Source organism: Pinus tabuliformis, chromosome 8, assembly GCF_031772625.1.
Source record: "Pinus tabuliformis cultivar Carrire ecotype Pingquan chromosome 8, CPIR1, whole genome shotgun sequence".
NCBI lineage: Eukaryota > Viridiplantae > Streptophyta > Pinopsida > Pinales > Pinaceae > Pinus > Pinus tabuliformis.
The window spans coordinates 131494413-131501206 of NC_142294.1; the positions used below are offsets into that span (position 1 = coordinate 131494413).

Below are 6794 nucleotides of genomic sequence, written 5' to 3' on the forward strand. Positions count from 1 at the left end.
TGGAAGAATATGGAAAGAGGTCATGGTTGATGAAATGGCATCTTTGGACAAAAATGAGGCTTGGAATCTGGTGGAGTTGCCAGCTGGAAGGAAACCCATTTGAAGAAATTGGGTGTTTAAGAAGAATATGAATGTAAAAGGAAAGGAGGAGAAAGACAAAACTCGGTTAGTAGAAAAACATTATTCTCAGGTGGTAGGAATTGATTTTGTTGATATTTTTTCTCCTGTACCAAAGATAGCTTCTATTATATTTCTTTTATCTGTTTTTGTTGCTTTTGATTTTGAGGTAGAATAGATGGATGTGAAGGCATCATTCCTTCATGGGGATGTGGAAGAAGAGATCTACATGAAGCAACCTAAAGTCTTTTCTATGAAGGGTAAGAAAGAACTGGTATGTAGGTTAAAAAAGTATTTGTATGGGTTAAAACAATCACCAAGGATGTGGTATCAGAAATTTGATACATATATACGGGGACTTGGCTTCCCCAGAAGCAAAGCAAGTCATTGTGTGTATTTTAAATTAATTGGTGACCATGTTATCTATTTGGTCTTGTATGTGGATGCTATGTCGCTGATTGGAAATGAAAAAGAAATTATCCATGATTTAAAGACCCAATTGTCCTCCAAATTCAACACGAAGGATCTTGCTACTGCAAAATATATTTTGGGCATCGAAATTAAATGAGATCGGGAAAAAAGGAAGCTTTGGTTAAACTAGAGGAAGTATGTTGAGACAATAATGCATATGTTTAATATGCAGGATAGTAAATTTGTGAAGGTTCCTATTGCTGTAGGTGTGAAGTTATCTATTGAAAAGTGTCCCAGGACATAAGAAGAGGAATAGGACATGTCCTGTGTTCCATACACAAGTGCAGTCAGTAGCCTTATGTATGAAATGGTCTGTACTAGACCAGCCATTACACATGTAGTGGGAGTATTGAGCAGGTTTATGTCAAAACTAGGGAAGGAGCATTGGACAATAGCGAAGCGGGTTTTCAGGTATTTGTGTGGCACTAGTGATTATGGTTTCTGCTACTAAGAAACACTATAATTTGAAAGAGTTTTTGACATCTGTGAATTTGCTGTTGCAGATTGGGTTGGAGATCTAGATCAAAGTGGGTATGTGTTTAAACTATTTAGAGGAGAAGTCATTTGGATGAGCAAAAGACAGTCTATAGTGGCTCCTTCAACTACAAAGGTTGAATACATGGCAACTGCTCATGCAAGAAAGGAAGAAGTTTGGTTGCAGAGATTGTGCTCAAGTATGGGGTTGGTACAATGAGCTATAAGGATAGACTATGATAGCCAAAATGTAATTTTCTTGGCAAAGAACCCTACTTATAATTCAAAGACAAGACACATTGATGTTCAGTATTACTTTGTGAGGGATATAGTTGAGGACAAAAATGTGTTGTTGGTAAAGGTGGACACTTTGAAGAATGTTGCAGATGCATTGATGAAGTCTATGAGCACTGAGAAATTTTCATGGTGTAGAGAAGTCATGGGCATTGCAAGGCTACATCAATGAATAATCTCTCCTGTGACCTCCTATGTGGAAAATCAAAACTAAGCAGGATAATGTTGGGTGTGTGTTATATTATTTCCACGAAAGTGCCCCCTTTTCATTGCGTCGAGCATAGCAGGGGGGTCGCAGGGGGGGCACAACCCCCTTGTCGGGTGGTTTCAGGGTGTAGTATCCCTCGTGAAGGTGGTCTGGGGCGGTGCCTCGGGAAAACTTTTTTGGGCCTTATATTAGGTTGGTGGACCTACCTATGCTTTTTTGCATGGGTTTTTCACATGGTTTTGGGCATGATGGTTTCTTGCCCATGGTATTTTGTAGATCCAGTGAAGGAAAATACTATTATGTTCTAATCCAGGCTTAATGGATTGGGGTTTATAAATTCTTCGGCATATATATGTGTGTGTGTGTGTGTGTATTTTAACATTGGAAGGAATATAATGAAAACTGAATCTGGTAGTCCCAATTTTGGGGTCTAGGGGAAATGTCGATGTATTTGTTTTATATTCTTGTCATTGTTTATATTTTGTTTTTTAGAATTCGTGTGCAGGTAATTTCTGTACAGAGTTAAAACCTACATTAGTGACTCGTTAAACTTAATCTTCTAAATAAAGTCCCACAACTTATGTAAATGCCCAGGAAAAAAGATGGGAATGGTTTAACTAAGGCATTGATTAATAATTTTGAGGTGTACCTCAAATAACAAAAAAGAATCACGAGGTTTGGTTATAGCTCAAGCCTTTGAAGGTAACAAATGTCAAATTCCCATGTAATTTTGAATATTTATAGATATAAAAGTGATCTCCTTTCAAATAGAACCGATGAAGCACACTCATTATTGTCGTTCTACAATTACGCTTTTCTTCTACACACCCTAGTAGAAATAAAATAGAAAGGTTTCTCCTACTTTCTTAAAGGATGCCACAAAGGACAAAATAACATAGTTGTTTCCTATTCAAGCTTATGTATATTATGCAGAAGCTAGAAATTGTGTAGTTGCATTTCTTACGAATTATGATTCAAATAATGTTGGAAGAGTCATCTTTAATGGTCAACACTATAAAATAGATCCATGGTCTATTAGCATTCTACATGATTTTAGAAATGTGGTTTTCAGTACTACAAAGACGATAACCTTGAGTTATTAGAGTTGTGATTCTATCCCTTTTTTTTTTCTATATGAAAGTATTGAGGCTTGTGTAACTTGTTAAAGTTGATGCACAAGCTTATCTAAATGTTGATCAATTTTGTTGCAAGTTTTTTATTCTAATTTGAGCATAAACTAGCAAATGTAAGTATAGAATATAGACTCAGTTTACATTCACTACTTATATCCACCAAACAATTAATCAAGTTACCCATTGGTCCAACTGATATTAGACAAAAGAACGTGTATTTGATATCTCAAAGAGAAGCTAATAATAAAACATAAAATATTCTTTCTTTCTTTCTCTATTATCATTTTGTTGATACCAGTCTTGCATGTATGTATATTGTAGCATGTAGCATGCTCGATATTATCTTAAATTATTAAAAGATTGGGTATCGTAGGTGATAAATTATGTGGAAATTGTTCTGATTTCTAATTCAACATTTTATGTTGGTGTCTAACATTAATCTTTCTAGTCCAATGCCCTTATTTTCTACCTTTGATAATGAGGTGTGTTTGGCCTCTTTTACCAAATCTACATGTAGGTGTTACTATAGAATCTACTAGAAATATGATTCTCTCATTGCAATAGGTTGAGGAAAAAATATCAAAAACGAAAATGGAACCTATTGGAGGGCTTGCTTGGGATTTTATTGATGAAAATATTGCCTCTTTTGAAGAGAATTCCATCACTGCAATGTGTTTGATAGATCAGATAAACATTACAATAGATAATACTGATTACTTTTGGTACATAATAAGGTGAGACATCATAGTTTCCTTATCATGTTTTCTCATTGAATTTTTTCCTTGAATGATGTCAATTAGTGTGGTGACAGTGTAAAATTTTAGTGGATTGTCCTTTTGAAAGAGCATGCTTAGATTTGAATTTTGTATCTTTTTTAATTTGAACTTTAAAATTTTATGTTAAGATTGCTACTTTTGATTATCCATGGGCTACTACCTTCTTTGTTAAGATTGATATTTATATCTTATGTTTTGCATATTTCTCCTTTCCTATATTGAATTATATCTTTCTCATTAATCATACTTTCACTCATCCATGCATTGAATGTGTGTGAAACTCAAAATAAAAAATATTCGGAACTCATAATTGGGAGAAGAGGAGTACTAAAATGAATTATTGGATTCACAATTTTTTTTTTGCCTTCACATGTCATTATACTATTTTATTGTTTTTATAATATATATATATTATTTATCCTTATTTCAATTGTATTGATGTTGTGGTTTTCAACATGATTCCTATATAAAATTGACATGAAGGGTATCTGATGATGCTCAATTCGTTAGGCTTTGATTTAAATGTAAATTTTTTAATTCATAGTCATGAATTCATGGCTTCATGCATTCCTAGACACTAATTAAATGTTGTCTTCAGTAGTGTGGAAGCTAATGAAGATGAACCTTTTATAAAAAATGGTGGTCTCTGAGTCCTTACTGTACAGTTAGCGGACAATGCATTGCATGTCTTCGTAAATGGTGATATTTCAGGTATTTTCTTATTTAGCATTAAACTTTAACTATAATTATACACTTTTCAACATGTTGTTGTGTCTAGTTTCATACCATCAAATAACTGGAAATTATAGTTTATGATAGTGATGCTTTTTCCTAGAATAAATCAAGAGTATAGAGAACTTAGAGCTATACTTCTTCCAAGGTTCTGCAAATTGGATTTTTTTTTTTATTCTTTTAGGGAGTGAGTATGGGAGGAGGGAGGACCCAAAAGTGAGGTTTTGATCTGATGTCAAGTTAAATGTTGGGAGAAACAAAATTTCTCTCTTGAGTATGATTGTTCCTCTATAGATTTGATTCTTTGGGTAGATTTCAAATAACTCACAAATACCTGTGTCTATAAGTTGTAGCTTAAATTTGAACTGTTTGATAATTAGGTTTTACATATTGGTCGTTTAATAGAGCCACCAACAAATGGATGGTGTATACTTTTACTCTTACACTTTTCCTCGAAAGTTGCTGAAAGATTTTCTTTGTTTGTGGTAAAGAATATTGGGCCCCATTTTGAGATGGAAAATGTAGGAGTTTTAGGTCCAATAACCCTGAGTGGTTTCAAGGATGGAACATCGGATTTGTCCTTACAAAGGTGGTTGTATCAAGTTAGGGTAATTTTAACTTGAAACTTTCATTTTGTTGTTACTTTTTTATATTTTAGATGGTATTTTTGTGAATTGAAATACAAGCATATCAATATTGTCGATTTACATGGATAAAAATATGATGATTCAGGAGAAAACGAACAATTATTTGGAAAACTGAAACAGCTTATTTATATGAGAATATGCCAATTTTCAATGTCATGCATGCCATTCCCTTCATCATTTTTTGTTTCTAGTACTATGATCTTTCATTTCCAAACCTATGTCTTTGTTTCTCCTACCAATCCTAGTTTTTTTTCAATATTTTCACATTTTGAAATGACATTTTGGGAGAATTATACAAACAACAAAGATCAGTTGTCAAAGGTGAAATTTTTTTGTAATGTTTAGTGTCATAATAATTTGGAAATATTAGGTAGATGACCAATGTTACAACAATGCCTAATTGAAGGCTACTACTTTTTAAAACAATGAACAAGGGAAAGGTGTTTTCTTTTCTCTCATTAAGATTGTGCAACAAATGGGCCCTACATTTTTTATATCTAACCAAATGAAAAATATTTTAATGGCCTTGGAGATGACTTACTAGACCTTAGAAATATAAAATAATAGATAATTAATACATTGAATTTAAATATTTATCATAAATTCTCTGAAGAATAATCTCATCTTTTCTTTCATCATGTCTGATATAGGGTATTTTATTCTTTATTCTTTATGCATGCAGATTGGATTGAAATGTGAATCAATGAATCTCAACACTAGTGGAGATAACATTGTTGAGTGGATGAAAGGAGTAGTGTTTCATTAGAAATAGCCTCTAACATGGTATAAGTTAATGGAAATCAAGTGTGGGAACTAGATTTTGTATCAACAACATATTTATGGTTATACTTAGATCGAAAAAATCAAGTAAGATAAATATTTTTTTGAAGCTTATTTTTACAAAGTCTAAATTTATCTGTTTTACAAATTATGTTTGATGCGCAAGCTGGAAAATATCCATTACGATTTTATTTCAGAACCATGTGAAAATAACAAGCTTGGTTAAATGGGTAAAGCATTGGACGATACTACCCTTCATATATTGTGAAACGTGTCTACTCATATGGATGTTCTTATGAAGTAACTTACCAAACTCACAAATGTGCGACAAGTTGTGGCCAGTCTTCTCAGCGCTGGTTAGTGATATGTAATTTGTTGCAAGAATTTTCTAATCATTGTTGTATTTTATAAATAAAGAACTGCACTCCTCCACGTTTTTCATATTAAGGTTGGATTCTTTGAGCTCTTAACAATGGTTAAATCTGGTAGGAGGAATTTGAGATTATTTGAACATCAAAATATTTCATGGTTTTAGGTAGCATGTTCCTCAATCATGGTTGAAACCTACGAGAAATGTGTTGGTGTTATTTGATGAAATTGGAGGAAATACTTCTAGAGTTTCACTTGTTAGAATATCTAAAGATAATGTGTGTGCTCATGTATTTGAATCACATTCTCAATCTATCAACTTTTGGCATCCATGGAGTACTAACCAAGTACAAAAATAACACATACCAAGGGTTCATCTCTAATGTTCCAAAGGACAACAAATTTCAATCATTAACTTTGTAAGCCTTGGTTCACCTTAAATCTTCCAAAGGATAATATATCATGGATTTGTTTTTGATATATGGTTTAGTGTCTATTATTAGGACTTATAGGATTTTATTTATTTTTCAGTGACTATGTTTGGATTCCATGTCCTTAATGTATGTTTTAACCCTGTATAGAAATTACCTGCAAACGAATTCTTAAAAAATAGAAAATAGAAAATGGCAATAAACACAAAACAAATACATAGAGATCTTCCCCTGGATCCCAAAACCGGGACTACTAGATTGATTTTTCATTATATTGCTTTCAATGTCACAAAACATACATATAGATGATGAATTATTCATAAACCCCAATCCAATAACCCTAGATTAGAACATAATTTTAG

The 6794-nt window shown here is 32.8% G+C and overlaps 1 pseudogene; it reads left to right on the forward strand.

Annotated features, from left to right (window-relative positions):
- Nucleotides 1–295: 295 nt before the first annotated feature.
- LOC149234459 (beta-galactosidase 1-like) lies at nucleotides 296–6441 on the forward strand (annotated as a pseudogene).
- The last annotated feature ends 353 nt before the right edge of the window (nucleotides 6442–6794 follow it).